Source organism: Capricornis sumatraensis, chromosome 18 (genome assembly GCF_032405125.1).
Source record: "Capricornis sumatraensis isolate serow.1 chromosome 18, serow.2, whole genome shotgun sequence".
Lineage (NCBI taxonomy): Eukaryota > Metazoa > Chordata > Mammalia > Artiodactyla > Bovidae > Capricornis > Capricornis sumatraensis.
Window position 1 is genome coordinate 10,959,122 of NC_091086.1, and position 17,978 is coordinate 10,977,099.

At 51.2% G+C, this 17,978-nt stretch overlaps 1 protein-coding gene across 1 annotated transcript in view; it reads right to left on the reverse strand.

Moving 5' to 3' along the window:
• SH3PXD2B (SH3 and PX domains 2B) overlaps window positions 1–17,978 on the reverse strand; it is a 116,394-nt gene that overhangs the window by 82,061 nt on the left and 16,355 nt on the right. The window lies entirely within an intron of this gene.

A 17,978-nucleotide genomic window follows, 5' to 3' on the forward strand; every position in this document is an offset into this window, starting at 1 on the left:
CTCTTGAGTTTCCCATAAGCTTAGCCATCGTGTCATTTCCTCCAGCTAGGGCCTGGGCTGAGTCACCGATTCCCTCTGTGTGCAGTTTCTCCATCTGTAAAGTGTGCTGATAACATCTGCTTTTGCTGCCTACCAGGATAGCGTGAGGCTCCGACAAAGCAGAAGATGGGAAACCACTCTACAAACCACAGGGCCATGCTTCTAATCTCTGTCACTAACTGAGGCACGCCCAGAAAATACTACATCGACAACAAATTCAGACAAAACAAGTGACGACAGGTCAGAGGCCTCTGGCTGGGGACGCTGGTGGCCCTGGACCCCACCTGGGTACTCAAGGGATAAGGGATAAGCACATCCATTTCTGCTTTGCACAAATGATCTGTGTTACCGGGTGATTTTGACATGTAAAACACACATGTGTGAAAGCCATCTAGAAACAGAAATAAACCCAAGGGGCTGGGTGTTAATAGAGGCACAGGATTACACAGGCAAGGCTTCTGACTCCATGAGTAGAGAGTGAGCTGGGAGACAGCACATGCATCAGTTCAGTTCAGTTCAGTTCAGTCACTCAGTCGTGTCCAACTCTTTGCGACCCCATGAATCGCAGCACGCCAGGCCTCCCTGTCCATCGCCATCTCCCGGAGTTCACTCAGACTCACGTCCATCGAGTCAGTGATGCCATCCAGCCATCTCATCCTTGGTCGTCCCCTTCTCCTCCTGCCCCCAATCCCTCCCAGCATCAGAGTCCTTTCCAATGAGTCAACTCTTCGCATGAGGTGGCCAAAGTACTGGAGTTTCAGCTTCAGCATCATTCCTTCCAAAGAAATCCCAGGGCTGATCTCCTACAGAATGGACTGGTTGGATCTCCTTGCAGTCCAAGGAACTCTCAAGAGTCTTCTCCAACACCACAGTTCAGAAGCATCAATTCTTTGGCGCTCAGCCTTCTTCACAGTCCAACTCTCACATCTATACATGACCACAGGAAAAACCATAGCCTTGACTAGAATGACCTTAGTCGGCAAAGTAATGTCTCTGCTTTTGAATATACTGTCTAGGTTGGTCATAACTTTTCTTCCAAGGAGTAAGCATCTTTTAGTTTCATGGCTGCAATCACCATCTGCAGTGATTTTATAAATGAGGATAAATAACATGTGGACAGTGGAAATCACTGCAGAGCTGACTGCAGCCATGAAACTAAAAGACACTCGCTCCTTGGAAGAAAAGCTATGACAATCCTGCTGCTGCTGCTAAGTCGCTGCAGTTGTGTCCAACTCTGTGCGACCCCATAGACGGCAGCCGACTAGGCTCCTCTGTCCCTGGGATTCTCCAGGCAAGAATACTGGAGTGGGTTGCCATTTCCTTCTCCAATGCATGAAGTAAAAAGTGAAAGTGAAGTCACTCAGTCGTGCCCGACTCTTAGCGACCCCATGGACTGCAGCCTACCAGGCTCCTCCATCCATGGGATTCTCCAGGCAAGAGTACTGGAGTGGGTTGCCACTGCCTTCTCCAATGCATGAAAGTGAAAAGTGAAAGTGAAGTCGCTCAGTTGTGCCCGACTCTTAGCGACCCCATGGACTGCAGCCCACCAGGCTCCTCCATCCATGGGATAACAATCCTAGACAGCATATTAAAAAGCAGAGACATCGCTTTGCTGACAACGGTCCATCTAGTCGAAGCTGCGGTTTCTCCAGTAGTCTTGTACCAGTGTGAGAGTTGGACCATAGAGTCTGAGTGCTGAAGAACTGGCGGTTTTGAACTGTGATGCTGAAGCTGAAGCTCCAATGCTTTGGCCACCTGATGTGCAGTGCTGACTCACTGGAAAAGACCCTGATGTTGGGAAAGATTGAAGGCAAGAGGAGAAGGAGGCGACAGAGGATGAGATGGTTGGATGGCATCACCGATTCAATGGACAGGATTTTGAGCAAATGCCATGGGATAGTGAAGGACAGAGAAGCCTGGTGTGCTGCAGTCCATGAGCTTACAAACATTCAGACACAACTGAGTGACTGAACAACTACGGCAGACATCATTATTTCTTGCATTTATTTTTTTTAATCAGAGCATAACTGCTTCACAATGTTGCGTTGCTTTCTGCCATACAACCTGAATCAGCTGTAAGTATACCTACATTCCCGCCCTCGAGCCTCCCTCCCACCCCCAAGTCTATGTCAGTGCAGAGTGCTGAGCTGACCTCCCCGTGTTATGCAGCAGCTTCCCACTAGCTATGTTTACACATGGTAGGGTATACATGTCAATGCCACTCTCTCGATTCATCCCACCCTCTCCTTCCGCTGCTGTATCATTATTTTACTGTGTTGATAACCCTTTGTTTCAACCAGAGTGCCTGGACTTCTCTCCTGGGAACCTCCTCTCCCACCTCAACACAGTCCTTTAGACACCACGCTGGGTACCACTGTCCACGGCGACTGGTTAAGGAGTGGTCACATGACCCATGCCAGGCCAAGCACAGGCACGAAGAACAAGCCCTGGGACTTCTGCTCCAGCCCCGAGGAAAACAAGCTCTCTCTTCCCTGAGGTTGCTGTGCTGTTAGTTCACGACCTGGGGTTGCTGGGGGACCATGTCATCATCACTTAGGAGGAATGTGCCTGAGAATGATGCTAGTATCAGGTTTCGGATGACATAGTCTGGCCCTTAGATCCAGCTCCGCATGTAGCTCAGTCTACTCCTGGTCTCTCCAGTTTCCTGAGCCAGGAAATCCTGGGCCACGCCCACACTCCGGGATTATTTTTGAAGCCAGTTTGAGCTGGGTTTTTGACACATGCAATTTAGCCCTGACTGGCACAGGAAGCGGGGCAGGAGGGCTCGCTGAAGCTTGAAGTCACTGTGGTGTGCCTTGAAGGGCACGCCGATCCAGAGTGCAGGAGAGGAAGGAAGAGACCGTGGGTGGTGGGCTACAATGGTGGGGCAAAGACCAGCTCAGGGAGCACGGGGGCCACACCTGGCAGTGGTTTCCAAGGTGGTTTTAAATGAAGTCTCTTCCCAAATGAGTTCTTGCTAGGATACCTTCATTCAAAACAGGAAAAGGAGGAGCAGCTTTGGGCAGAGGGAGCCAGAGCCCACTGTAAACACCAGGGACTTATGGGAGAAGTTTCTCCTGGTGAGAAGAGATGAAAAATTGAAAGACAAATCAGGACAAGGTGGGAGGTGCCCTTGAATGCCCAACTCAGAGGTTCACCGGGGACGGCCTCTCCAAATCCAACATCTATTTCATTTCAGTGAAGCAAGGCAGGTAGGAAGGAACTGTTCCTAACTGGTTGGAACAGTTTCCCAACCCCCAGGGCCTCGGTTTCCTTATCTGTAAAATGGGGTCATCAAGCCCGTCTCACATAGACTTATGATGATTATCAGAGATAAAGCTCTGAGCTCCTTGCCTGGCAGAGAGGAAAGGTTCGAGAAATCTTAGCATCCTGCACTCTGATTCCCCAATGCCTACCCAGCCTCTGTTTTAGAAAGAAGTGATTTCATGATTTCACCACGGATTCATGTATCTTGGCCCTTTTCTCTCCCTTTTCTCTCCCTCTAGTCCTGGGTTGTTTATGGAGCCAAAGAACAGGTCACGGCATTCTTTGGGAGACAGAGTCACCCTGGAAAAGTGATTTTACAACAAAAAGAGTTGTTATCAAAGCCACCCCAATAGTCATTAGTGTTATGAAAAAGAAAACACCAATTCTAGTTCACTAGAATCAAGTAGACAGTCGGACAGTCCGGACCCTACTCTTGGAGAGTGGGAAGATGGGCAATAAACCAGCTGATGAAGAACTATGTGTGTAATTTAAGTTACAGTCAGTGCTAGGAAGGACCCCAAAGCCTGCTGTGAGGCACGAGTGGTGGGGGTGGGCGTTCCTGCAATGGAAAGTCCCTCCGGGAAGCAGACTCTGAACTGACACCTGAAAGATGAGGAACTGGTCTGGAGAAGAGCTGAGGAATGTGTATTCCACACAGGAAGAGAAGCGCAAACAACGATGTGCAGGCTGGAAAATGCTTGGCCTGTCTGAGGAACCAGAAGACCATTATGGCAGAACAGAGCTGGCGGGGAAGGGGCTGTTTCCAGGAGGGGCAGCGGCGGCATCACCGCAGGCTTATAAGCCAGGGCGAGGAACTTTATTCTGTTGAAGGTTTGAGAGACGCAGGGGTTGGGGGAAAAGCATGAGATATAATTTAATGCATGTTTAAAAATAAATACAGATATATAGATAGATAGATAAATATACCCATGTGCATACCTCTGGCTGTTGTGTCGAAAATGGTCTTGAAAAGGGGCAGGGAAACTAGTAAACGGGCTTCCCCACATCTGAAAGGGACCACGGAACCCAGTCAACCCAACGGTCCCACCTTCCAGATGGGTAAACTGAGGCCCAGAATACACCTTACCAAAAGCCCCCATCCTGGGGGAAGTACAAGCAAAGTTTAGATGACTATCTGTGAAGGACAATGCCAATGTGGATTAAAAAACAAGAAAAAAGAGATAACTGAAGATGTAAAAGCCAACACAGAGCACACACCCACAAATGGAGAAATACAATTCTGCTTACACAATTCATTCTTGACCTCTTGCTTACAGTTTTTAAAGTTCTGTCCCTATGGTTCAAGAACTCTGCAGCAGATCTAATTGGTTTACTGGAATCAACCTCTGAACACAATTTGATAGCTTCAATTTTTAGGCACAAATCTAACTTTTTAATAAGAATTGTCCCTCTGCAGGGCTTTGGCCTTGCCCAGGGCGTGGGGGCTGGTGAAGAGGCCCGTGTGCTGGGTTCTAATGCCAGCCCCGCTGATGGCTGAAACTCACAAGGTATCGGTCTCTCTGGCCACAGCATCCTCCTCTCTAACATGGGCACAGGAAACCAACTTATGGTTCCCAAGGGGCAAGCAGAGGAGGGATAAACTGGGAGGTTAGGACTGACATATACACACTACTATATAAACCAGATAACTAATGAGAGCCTACTGCATAGCACAGGGAACTCAATCCTCTGTAATATGGGAACAGAGTCTAAAAAAGAGTGGATATACGGTGAGCACAACTGATCCACTTCGCTGTGTACCTGAAATTAACACAACAGTGTAAATCAAGTATATATAAAAATTAATTAAAAAACAAATAAAATGGAAGGGGGATAGCAACTTCCCCCGAGGACTCACTATAATAACTGAGGTACATAGGGCCTTGTCCAGTGCCCGGCGCCCACGAGCTGTGTCTGGTGTTCCGGCTGACCTGGTGCCCCCGTCTCTCCTTTTGGTGACAGCCCCCAATTCCCCTTGAAGAGTCACTCCTCTCCCTTCCCTTGTCTTTGTGACAGAGAGTGTCATGTTCCAAGCCTGGCTACCAGAGTACTATCGGTCCCTGGTTTCAACAATGGCTCAGGGATGAGCCCGTCACCCAAGCCAGGCTGATGAGACTCAATTCTGGACTTCTGATGGTACAATCAGGAAAGAGACTGCTTTCCTCAATGCAGTGACTAACTGGGAGACCATCACACCGAGACTTAAGACGGAGAAAGTGCAGAAGCAAGCAGAGCTCAGAGCAAGAGAGACGCGCCAAGTCCTATGATGTTGTTTGAATCCCTGGATCCAGCATCCTGGACATTACCTAGACACAGGCCCAAACTTTTCCTTACTTATTCAAGTCAGTTTGAGTGAGTTTCTGTTACTTTCAACCAAAGCAATCCTAATACATCTAATCTTGGCTTTTAGATTATATCCCAAACACAGTTAATACTCAGTGGCCTGGCATTAAGAAATTAAAAGTAGCCTTTTTCATAGCAGCATTACTCAGAGCAGCCAAAAGGTGGAAACAACCCAAGTGTCCACTGATGGATGAATGGATAAGTAAATTGTGGTATATTCATACAATGGAATATTACTCAGCCTTAAAAAAGGAAATTCTGCCATATGCTACAATATGGATGAAACTTGAGGACAGGAGGTGCTAAGTGAAATAAGCTGGTCAACAAAAAGACACATGCTGTGTGATTCCACTCATAGTAGGTACTTAGAGTAGTTAAATTCCTAGAGACACAAAGGAGAATGGTGGTTGCCAGGGACTGGGGAAAGGCGAATGGAGAGTTAGTGTTTAATGGGTTACGGAGGTCCAGTTCCGGAGATGAAGAGAGTTGTGGAGATGGAAGGTGGTGATTGTGAGTGCACTCAACACCCCTAAGCTGGACCCTTACAAATGCCTGAAATGGTAATGTTTATGGCATACATATTTTATCACAATTTAAATAAATAAATAAGCAGATATCCTTCAGAGATTTACACAGTACATGTCATACTCCCTGGAAACGACACTATAATTTTATAGCGTAGTCCTCAAAACATGTGTTGCATACCTGAAGAACTTTTATACCCAGAATATATTTTCAAAAACACAAAACCAGCTCAACTGCAAGGAAACAACCAATCTGATTACATGATAAAAAAAGACCTAAACAGACACTTTACTGAAGAGGATATATGGATGGCAAGTTAAGTGCATGAGAAGATGTCCAGCATCATTAGGCATTACAGAAAGGCAAATTAGAACCATGATGAGGTATCTCCATACACCCACTCAAATGGCTGAGATAGGAGATGCTGACGAGAACGTGGGGCACCGGAACTCTCAGACATTGCTGGCGGGAAAGCAAGGTGGCACAGCTACTCAGCAAAGATGGGTGCTGGACCACTGGGTGAATGGTTATTGGAGAAAGGGAGGGTCACACAGGCTGAAGATATTACCCCAGGAATTACTCTCCCCAGCAAAGGGGGAAAATATCCCTTTTCAGTGGAGAGATCTGGTGACCACAACTGTAATAGTGATCAAACCTAACGTCACCAATAAGAGGGATAATTAGACACTGAACGGTCCCTGAGGTGATACAATAGAAGTATACAGAACCTTCTGGCAAGTATTAATACCCAAATATTTAACCTGAACCTCAAGCCTCTTGACCCAAGTTTCAAATAGGAAATAGAGGAGGTAGAGAAACAAGCTAAATGACACCAAAAGGAAACAATCAGACAGATCCAGAAGATGGGATGGTTTACAAGCCCACTCACAGGGCAGAGTGCAAATGCTACCTCCTCCAGAAAGCCCTCCCTGACTGCTCCCACCCCATCAGCGTTAGGTTGGGTCTCCGTGGCACATGTCTGCTTGGAACCCACTTCCTCATCACAAAGTCAAGCACATTTTACAGCAATTGCTGAGAGCAGGAACCATGACTGTCTTGTACACACACTGAATGCCCTGCACTGAGGTCAATGGAAAATCTTTACTTTGTGGGAAAAAAAATGAGGAAGAGACAGAGAAGCCAGGAGGTCCAGCCCTCTCTGGCCTGTCCCGCTTCAGCACAACCCTTCACCAGGAGCAGCTGGGACGCCCTTGCTCTGGGAATGAGGAAGCAGACACTACAGTGGTGTCTGAGGGCCACCGAGGGCTTCCTCTCGCTCCCCACAGGAGGCTTTAAACTGGAATCAGCCACCATCAAAATCGCTTACACAATCTCAGCAGCAGAGTCCGCATGACTTGCTAAGGCTAGACTCCCCAGGTCTGGGTTTCCCACAGGGATTCAGGGTCACCAGGGCCAGACATCCTGAGCTTCCACTTCCTCTGAGTCTGCAGGGAGATAAACAGGTGGCGACGGGCAGGATGAGGTGGGGGCGATGAGTCATAACAGGGTGCTCGGGGTCGAGGTGGGCTTGGTCTCCCCCAAATCCTCGTGAGCTTGCAGGTCAGGCGAACACTTTCCACGCTGCTCTGTTGAGGGCTGGAGGTTCAGAAATGCAGTGACTTGCCTGAGGTCACAAGCTACTCTGTGTAGTGCAAGGACTCTGCCCTCCCGTTACTTCTAACCCCAACAGCCTTGCCACCCCGGGGAACCATGCCCTCACCCAGCAGCTGGGCCACAGCTGGACTGGCGAGGTGCCTCACTTTCTATCTTAGAGCTCCTCCTTAGAGCCTGCTGGAGGCTTCTGAGTTCAGGACTTCAGAGGGCCTGGACTCACCCTCTGCCTCCATCTCAGCTAGCTGCGTGGTCTTGGGATAGGGGCCTGACCTCTCTGCAACTCAGCTTCCTCCTCTGTAAAAACAGGGGGATCATAATAACATCAACCTCAGAGCTGGTGTGATAATTAATGGGAAAACGCACAGAGAATGCCTAGCATGGGCCCTGGCACACGGTAAATGTTCCATGAACAGAAGCCACCGTCGTCGTCATCCTCACTAAGGGCTAAACACAGGGACATGAAGCTGAGGGGACCTTGCCCCTGCTCTCCGTCTTGACAGGTGAGCCCCCCAGAGTCCCCTCTCCAGTCCCCATCTCCCCAGGCCCTGCCCCTTCCACTATCTTCTCTGGGCCCACGGGCTTGCAGAGGGACTGCCCCTCCAGGGCCTGGGCACGGGTCTCCCACCTGCTGGATGAGCCAGGGTGCTGCCCCTCCCACCCCAACCCCTGGCCTCTGTCTTGGCGGAGGGGAGCCGCGTGTCTGCTGGGCCACCAGAAACACGTGAGCCTGCTTGGTGCTGGGGCTTCAGCGGCCCTGACCCTTCCTCTCTCCGGGCTGAGGACCATCCCAGGGAGGCCCAGGGCAGTCTGACCCGCCAGGAGTCATCATGAAGAGGATGGAAACCCCACCTGGTCATAGATGCCATTAGGTGTCCTGAAGCCTGGGCCACAGGAACCCACCCTGTCCTGGGGCCTCCAGAGACCACTTTTCTTCAACTTAGACTGCTTCTGGGAGACACCAAGAATCCATTCATGGACCCCCTACATGAGAAGTGCCCGCTCTCCCATCTCACAGGCAGGGATGGTGTCTCTCAGGAAGCTGAAATCAGACCTGAGGACGCTGGCTCTGAGAGGTCTCTGCTGCAGCCCGAGCCACCTCCAGTTTGCGACAGACATCTGGTCTGCAGAGCAGGGTAAAGGAGGGAGACAGAGGAGCCTTGCTCAGCTCCCACGCACTCTCCAGATCCTGCCTCTGGGGCCAGCCCCCCGCCCAGGGCTACTGGGACACAGGACAGGGGATTGGCCTTCCAGTTAACTCCCCACTTGGCATGAAGAAGGTGCGTTTGCAGCTAAAAGAATTCTGTGGTTTCAGGGCAAGTTCAGGCATCATCTTAGCTATAAGAACAGATTTCAATCTCAAAAAAATTATGTATACAATATATATATGTATGCATGTGCCTGTGTATATTTAATTTGTGTAGTTACTTTCTGGAGAAAGAAATAGCAACTCACTCCAGTATTCTTGCCTGGAAAATTCCTTGGACAGAGGAGTCTGGTGGGCTATATAGTCCATGGGGTTGCAGAGAGTTGGACACGACTGAGCAAGTGTGTGCACACACACACACACACAGAGTGACATCCTACAGTCACTGTGAATACTTAGTGAGTACAGAACAGCCACTCCCAGGGGAAATGAGAGTTGGGGTCTTGCAAGCCTCTGATCACAGCATGTTCACCTGCTAATCAATAACACACAGCCTGGTTGTTTGTTTCTCTTTAATGACAACTTACTTCGTGTATATTGTTCATTCACTAACCTTGAGCTCATCGCCAGTGGCGCTGTAACTAATGCTTGAACAAAGCTTACCTAACACCTATATTTTCTCCAAAAGGCACAACACAGCCATCCTGAGCTTAGGAACCCTAGACTGCCCTTCAGCACTACATTTGAGGTCATTTTAAACAGTGAAATGGCTGATGAAGAGCATAAGAATGTAAAGAGAATGTGGCACTGAACAGACCAGGACAAAGACGCTTATTCAGACTATTAAGAGCTGGAACAAGAAAGCAGAGGTCGCTGTGTTCAACCCCAGCTGGGAGGAACACGCCCATCAGGCCGCACACAATTTCTGCTGCCATGCACATGCCCACGTCTGCAAGTGACTGGGAAAGCACTGCAAGTATTGGTTGGATTAGAAATAAAGTTCAGCAAACAGGCAAATCCCCAAACATGAAATCCGCAAATAACACGGGTGGACTATATTATATATAAATGTGCATATGTACATAAACCACTGATATATATAAATGAATAGACATATAAATGTACACATGTGGTTTGCTCTGGGTTGGCAGGAATATTAGACTTTAAAACTTCTCTTCTTGAGACTTCCCTGGTGGTCCAGGGTCCACCTGCCAATACAGGGGACACAGCTTTGACCCCTTGTCTGGGAAGATTCCATATGTCGGGGTCCAACTAAGTCCACGAGCCACAGATACGGAGCCCACGCGCCCAGAGTCCACGTTCGCCCACAAGAGAAGCACCCACAGCCAGAAGCCCACGCACCATGGCGGGGAAGCAGCCCCCGCTTGGTGCAGCTGGAGAAAGCCTGCGTGTGGCAATAAAGGCGCAGCACGGCCAAAAATAAACGAATATTAAAAGATTCTCCTCTTGGTGCTTTCTTATAGTCTTCATATTTTCTGCAGTCTGTTTTCTTTTACAGTCAGAAAAAAAAAAGTCACTTTCCTAGAGAACAGGAAGCAATGTGTCTGACTCCGAGGTGGAACGAGCCGCACCTTCCCGCACTACCCTGGCCCATGCTCTGGTGCGCCAGTCCAGATCACGGAGCACCCCGCGTGCAGATGCAGCTGAGGACAGAGGCGGAAGCGCGGGGCGGGGAGGAGCTGCGAGTGGGCAGAGGGGGGCCTCGGCCCTGACCGCACTCCAAGTTTGGGGAGGTCCTTTGCCCCTTTCAGCCTCTGTGTTCTCTGAGGATAAGGGGATAAGATGCTCGTCCTTCTTATCTCACGGGCAAAGACTGAGTGAGGTACTTTTTTTCAAAGTTCCTGAAATGGAATCTACCTTGGTCAGAATCTCTGCTCATGGCTGGGGTTTGAGAGAGAATGTTCCATAAACGCTTCCTATGGCCTCCAGTCACCTCCTTTGGCAGGTCCAACCTAGCCCCATGGGGTTGGGGGCTCCCAATGCCTGGAGGACCCCATTAAACACACAGAAATTTACATTCCATTTCTTGTGACAACAGCCAAGAGGTCACCCATCAACTAAGATTTAAACTAGAACAAAGTTTAGAGGCCTATAAAAAATGCCTGGAACCAGGCCTGGGCACGGCTAAGTAGCGGCCCAGAAACGGGCAAGCCCCAGGCAGCTCGGTTTAACTGCCATGCCCTCTCCCTGCAGACCCACTGGCCCAGAGCTCTGCCCACAGCCACGGCCCAGGGAAAGGCCCTAGAACTCCACTGATACAGCCTCCCCAGGGCAGGATGATATGAAACAGCTGTTGCCCCGCCTCGGGAGTGCTGTGATCTCATATGCTTTCATCATGTGAACTCACAAAACATGAGAAGGTGTTTTTGCCCTGAGAATAAAATCCCCGAGGCACAGGGGAATGGCCCTCAATCACACATTGTTTTTGCAGATCTCTGTGGTGAGGTTTCTAGGGCTGAAATTCCCCACTGACGTTAATTAGAAGGGGCGTGGCTTCTGCACAAGTCACAGGACAAAGGGATTTCATTTTTATGGGAGGGGTGCGGTGGCCAGAGGTTTACATTTGGGGGAGGGTCTGGGGACGGTATGGGCCAAGCTCTTTTTAAGTGATTGTCTTTGCTTAGATGACTTAGATGACGTCTCAAGGCATGCAGGAGCTGGGGCACACCAGCCGGTTTCAGGTGATTCTGGGCTCGGCACTCAAACTGCAGGGAATCCCACAGTGAGAAAGTCAGTCTCTGCCGTTCCCTTCCAGCCCTGACTGGCTCAGAAAGTTGGCAGTTGTGGTTTCTTAACACCCCTTCCAGCGCTTGTTGGTCTCATTTCCTGAAGAAGGGACAGAAGACCTCAGGGCAGGCAACACTTGCCAGGAAGAACTTTAACACGCTGATTTTCTTTTTCCTTTCTATTTAGTTTCCTTCTATTTCTAGCGAGGGCTGCTGGTTTTCCACTTACAGTGGACAGCTAAAATTCCCTTTAAAAATAATGTAAGTAAAAAAAAAAAAAGTCAGTTTGAAGAACAACACTGAGTTAAGGATTAAGGATATATGGTACAGGGGGTGTATGGCAGGATGGTGGCGGCAGGACAGTCCCCAATGAGAGCAGGGCTGTTTTAAGTGGAATTCTTTGCCACTCTCATCTGCCTGGAGCTGTTGTTTACAGGCCAATGAGCCCACATTTCTCAAGCTGAAAGCCCTCTCCTGGCTCTGGAGTATGGATGGGGAGCCTGGAATGACCTGGGAGACCAAAGGAAACATCTAAAGCAAGGGCACCAGTAGGACAGCAGGGTTGGGGCTGTTTTCCTGCAAGGGCCGAGAGAAAGGAGCACCAGCAAGACACAGCTCTGCGGTCCATTGGCAATGTCTGCCCTGGGCCCCGGGCCCCGGGAGGATGTGTACCCCACAGCCCTGATTAGAGCCGCTCCGCCATTCTACAGATGGGGATTCAGAGAAGTGTTGTAACTTGCTAGGGGTTCTACTCCCAGCTATGGGCTCTTTAAACTTCCATGGTAGTATGCAAATTTCCTTGCAGTTCCTCGGGGCCTCCTGCACAATGACACCCCAGAGGACTTCACATTTGGAGAGTTCTTAGGTGATCAGCCAGTGGTCAAATTGGCCTGCAAGAAGCCCGAGGCTGCTGGTGAGGCGGGTGGGTTCCCAGACTCTCCACCCTGGTTTCCACGAGGCGCTGCCGCTTTTAGCTCTTCTATATGTGGAAGAGGGTGTAACCAGTCCACACTGCCACAAGGCAACCCTCAGCGGAGCCTTTAGACAGGGCTCAGGCTCCTCCATCGCTCACAGTCCTCCTTCGCCTGCTTCAAGCCGACAGCACAGGGTTCCAAGACTTCAAAATATACAAAAATCCTGCTCTAGATCATCCCTCATTTTATAGTTGGGGTTATGAGGTCATAGAGGGGAAGGGACTTGCCAAGGCCACACAGCAAGTGGGGAGGAGAGTTGGAACCAGATCTAGGGCCCTCTCAGGAGGTGCTGAGGATGCTGAGCTCCAATCTGGAATGCTGTTTCTCAGGTGTGGGGAGCTCTGTTTGGACTGAGGGAGGGAAAAATTCCATCTCTCATGCAGCATGAAAAAAGTGAAAGTGTCAGTCGCTCAGTCACATCCAACTCTTCGCAACCCCATGGACTGTAGCCCACCAGGCTCCTCTGTCCAGGGAATTCTCCATACTGAGGGGCTATGACTTCTGTTCACAGACGACACAGTCCTTAGCCCAGGATAACTAAAGCTGTCGTGCACTGCAGCCAGAGCAACCTTTATTAAACACAGAACATGTGCAGCACTGAAATCAAGCAGCAGTGTTAGTTTCAAGATCTAGATGGGTTCCTGGGAATATGTCTGAGGGCGCCCAAGAGTCTACAAACCCTCGTTTAAGAAACCGACTTTGAAAGGTAGCTGCGACCTTCTAGGCCACCCTGATGAAGCTCCCACACTGGTGGGGTTTCTGGGTTGGTGGTTCCTGGGAAGAGCTTGGTGATTAAAGACTGGCTGGGCTCCAGGCCCACCTCACTGGCTATCTGCTGCCAGGGCTTAAGGCGGAGGACGAAGTCGCTAAAGGGCGGGGAGGTGTGGGGGCTGGGGTGGGGGGAAGCAGGAGGCAGGGAGGGAGAGGAGGAGAGAAGGGTGGAGGGGAAGGGGAGAGTGGGGAGAGGGCAGGGGCAGTTGGCTAGGCTCCACCAGCTTAACTAATGGGAAACATGACTCTGCTGTTCCCCATGGAGACCAGGCGCTCCCTTTGGTTCCTGATCTGTCAGCTCTCCCCAGATGTCTGCCCAGCATCTGGCCTATGTGGGTCAGCATTCCCAACCTCTTTTTGGAATTGCAACACCCTGCTGTGTGTTTGATTTCCCAACACCCCAGAGCAGCATCACCACCGGAAGTGCTCAGAAACGTGTTATTTCTCTTTTTAAAGAAGGTACATTAAGTTTATGTTTGTCGCTCAGTCGTGTCTGACCCTTTGCGACCCCATGGACTGTAACCCACCAGGCTCCCCAGTCCATGGGATTCTCCAGGCAAGAATACAGGAGTGGGTTGCCATTTCTTTCTCCAGACATTAAGTTTAATCCTGGAGAAATGCCACCGAGTGCCATGATGCCTTTGAGACCTAGGACATCAGAGAGAGGCAGGACCAAGCTGAGTGGTGTGTGCCTGTGTTAGCAGCTCAGTCGTGTCTGACTCTTTGCGACCCCATGGACTGTAGCCCGCCAGGCTCCTCTGTCCATGGAATTCTTCGGGCAAGAATACTGGAGTGGGTTGCCATTTCCTTCTCCAGGGGATCTTCCCAAGCTGAGTGGGGGCCTAAAATAAAAGCAGCATCCATGCCAGGAAACCTGCTGGCTACATGCTGACCCTGTGCTAGGCACTTGGTTGTTCTTTAGGCGCTAACTTTTGTGACCTCATGGACTGTAGCCCTCCAGGCTCCTTTGCCCATGGGATTTTACCAACATCAGGTCAATCATCATGAAAGGCCTGCCAGAAGGTGGGGCCGCCCTCAGGTGGGGGAGGTGGAAACCCAGGGGTAGGCCATGCTCGAGGCCATGCAGCTGGGGAGTGGGCGCCTCAGTCTCAAGCCCAGCTCCTGCAGCCTCCTAAGTCCCTTCTCCTCCTCCCAGATCCCCAGGGCCAGGCCTGGCTCTCCTGGCCCCGGGCAGCGTTTTCCTGTCCCGAGTCAGCGTCAGGATTGCCAAGCTCAGGCGCCACAGCAAGTGACATACTGAGCGCGGCTGGCAGCCAAGGTTTTTTCTTCTCAATCTTTTCAATTAAGTGAATGCTTGGAAAGGGGCCCAAATACAAGTGCTTGTGGTGTCAGCGGCAGATAGAACGCTCTGGTTTAGGACTGACTGTACTCCTTGCCCCTAGGACACACAGTAAATGCTCAGGTGGGCGATGAGGCTGGTCTCAGACTGTGCCCATGGGCAGAGGGCTGCCAAGCTGGGAGGCGGGAGACAGGTCCAGTTTATCTCCAAAGTGCAAGTAGAACGGAATCTCTCTTCTGCTACAAACACTTCAGCTCATTCATTCATTCAGCAAATACAGAGCACCTACTGTGTACCAGTCTCCCTTCCAAAGGCTGGAGATACGGCCACGAACCAGGAAGACATAAGTCCTGACCCTTCTGGAGCTTTCAGATAGTGAAGACAACAAAGGCACGTCAGGTCTTTAGGGGGGGCCTCCTCCCACTCCCACCGGACCAGGTGCTGCCCTGCCTGTGACCCCTGCGCCTCCCATTGCCTCTGGAGGGAGCATCTTCTCTCCCTTCACCAGTACAGCAACTCTTCACTTCCCAGGAGTTGGTGTAGAGGTCACCTCCTCCTGGAAGCCTTCCTGGAGATCCTCATTCTCTGGGTTCCCACTAGGGCTGTCCTTGCTCAGCACATGTTCTTCCGGGAAATCTGTTCACACGACTTCAGCCCACTCCCCTGGGGGCCCTCAAGCCAGGCCTGTCAGGCTCACCCTAGTCTGTGCTGTGCCTGCTCTTAGGAACTGCCCAGTGGGAGACCAACAGGCGGATGGATAGGTGGGCAGGCAGAATGAGAGAAAGCCAAGATAAGGCCTCAAGGTCATAAATCAATGTGGCCTCATTCAAGGCTCTCAGTCTGGGGTACCAATGCTCTTGGAATGGCTGAGTGAACAGTTCAACTGCCAAGCATGCTAGCAACAGAATCAGCTTTGTTACAGAGAAGAATGCAGGCGCAGGGCCCAGCCCTGGGAGAGAGGTCCACGCTTCACCCCAAGACCTCTCTGGACAGGCGATGGAGAATAAGAGAATGGCACAGGAGCAACTCCAGCTGCGGGTGGAGGCGGCATTTCACATCATCCAAGAGTCCGGGCAGCCGAGGGGACTCTTAGGAGGTGATGGGCTCATTCTTCCCGTCTGGGATGGTGGTTATGAGAACCTGCACAGGCACAGAAGCTAACAGAATGTGACACCAAAAAAGGGAATCCTCCTGCACGCATGCATATAAATAAAAAATAAAATTAACAACTACTCTTTAATGCCATTAAAAAAAAAAAAAGGCACTGGCTTTCTGGTACCCAGGTGTGACTCTGAGCTCTATAGCTTAACACTGCTGTGGGACTTCACAAGTCACTTCATGGCTCTGAGTCTCCATTTTCTTGTTTGTAAAGTGGACAGAACAGTCATACCTACTTTACAGGGTTGGCTAAGGATTCAACAGGCTAATGCAGGGCAGAATCTTGGCACACAGCCTGACTTGCAGGAAGCTTTGCGTGCAATCACTAATAACTCTCTCACAGAGATGGGGCCCTAGAGGCTCAGGCTGAGCCTGTCCCCCGGCCCCCTCCAGGGCTGACTCAAATCTGTCGAGATAAGCTATGTTAAACGGGAAAATCAGGAATGTCTTTTGCTGTGAAATCCAATCAACTGCCCTCCCTGAGGCCCATCCTGCCCTCACTGCTGGGGTCTCACCCAGAGGATGGGCATGACCCACTCGCAGGGCCAGGGGGTCCGGCCCCTCTGATCCTCTAGGCGGAGACTCGGAGCTGGTGGAAACTCTTGCTGGACCGGGTCTGCAGCATCAGCCGGGCCTCTGGCTGCCAGCTCACGGCCTTGCACACATCTGGCTGGAGAAGCACGGGGAACTTTCCAATGGCGAGCAGAGGTGTTGGCAGCCAGAGCCCACGCTCTGCTGAAACTAACCTGAAGGCTAGCTTTCTAGGAAAGCCTCCAGGGCAAGCATTGAGGGCTCGTGGAGATTGCCCAGGTTGCCAGGCCTCAGAGGAGCCGGGGCAATGCAGGAAACGCAGCTGAGAGATTTTAAATCTCTCCCTATGGGGAGAACTAGGGCGCCAGCTGGAGCACCCACTGTGTGCAAGCGCACAGGCAGCAGGAATAAAGCCGAGCAGCGTAAAAGAATCAAAACGGCCACGCTTATTTGGCGGACTGGGCGCGGGGTGTGGCGACGCTGGCCGACACAAGGCCACACGGCCAACACAAGGCCACACGGCCAACACAAGGCCACACGGCCGACACAAGGCCACACAGCCAGCACAAGGCCACACGGCCAGCACGTGACAGACCTAAGACCTAGACCAGGGCTGCGGGGGTCTTCCCTGGTGGCCCAGTGGTTCCGATTCTGCGCTTCTCCTGCAGGGGGCTGGGCGCGGGTCCAGTCCCTGACCGGGGAACTAAGCTCCCGCGTGCCATGTGGCGTAGCCAGAAAATAAACCAGGACTGCGGGACATGCGGTCCCCTGGGTCTTAGTGAGTGCGTGCTCTGTCGTGTCTGACTCTGTGTCCCCATGGACTGGAACCCACGAGGTTCCTCTGTCTGTGGGATTCCCCAGGCAAGAATACTGGATGGGTTGCCATTTCCTACTGCAGAAGATCTTCCTGACCGAGGGATCGAACCCAAGTCTCTCGCATCTCCCGGACCGGCAGGCAGATTCTTCACCACTGCGCTGCCTGGGGTCTCGGTTCACACCTAAATGGCTCAGCACAGTGTCTGACACACAGTAGGTACTCAGCAGAGAAGAGAGTGGTACAATCCTCTCACAGGCCACAGGCCCTCTAGGGAGCACTTCACAGCCGCTGATGGAGCACGAGGAGGAGGGCTAATTCTCTTGGTGGAGCTTGGAGAGGCTGTGAATCTGGGGTTCACAGGGGTTCTCCAGCTGAGGATCAGCACTAATGAGCACTTGTGAAATCCTCAGCACTCTGCTCTCAGGAGCCCTGCGGAGTGAAGCTTACCATCCATCCCATTTCACAGCACAGTAAACTGATGGCGGGTCCAAAGCCACACCGCTGCTTGAGGAGGGGGCCAGAATGCAAACCCAGGTTTGTCTGACTCCATAATGCCCCCTACAAAGCTACAGAGGCTGCAGCAGAAACTGCAGAAGCCAACTGTCCAAACCAGAAAAAGAAACGTGGCATCCCACAGCAGCGTCTCAGGGAGTTTCAGTCTATAGCTGCCAGCCCCTGGCTCAGAGGGTCCAAGAGAGTGCTGTGAGCCCTCCTGCCACTCCACAGGGAGACAGGCAGCCCCATCTCA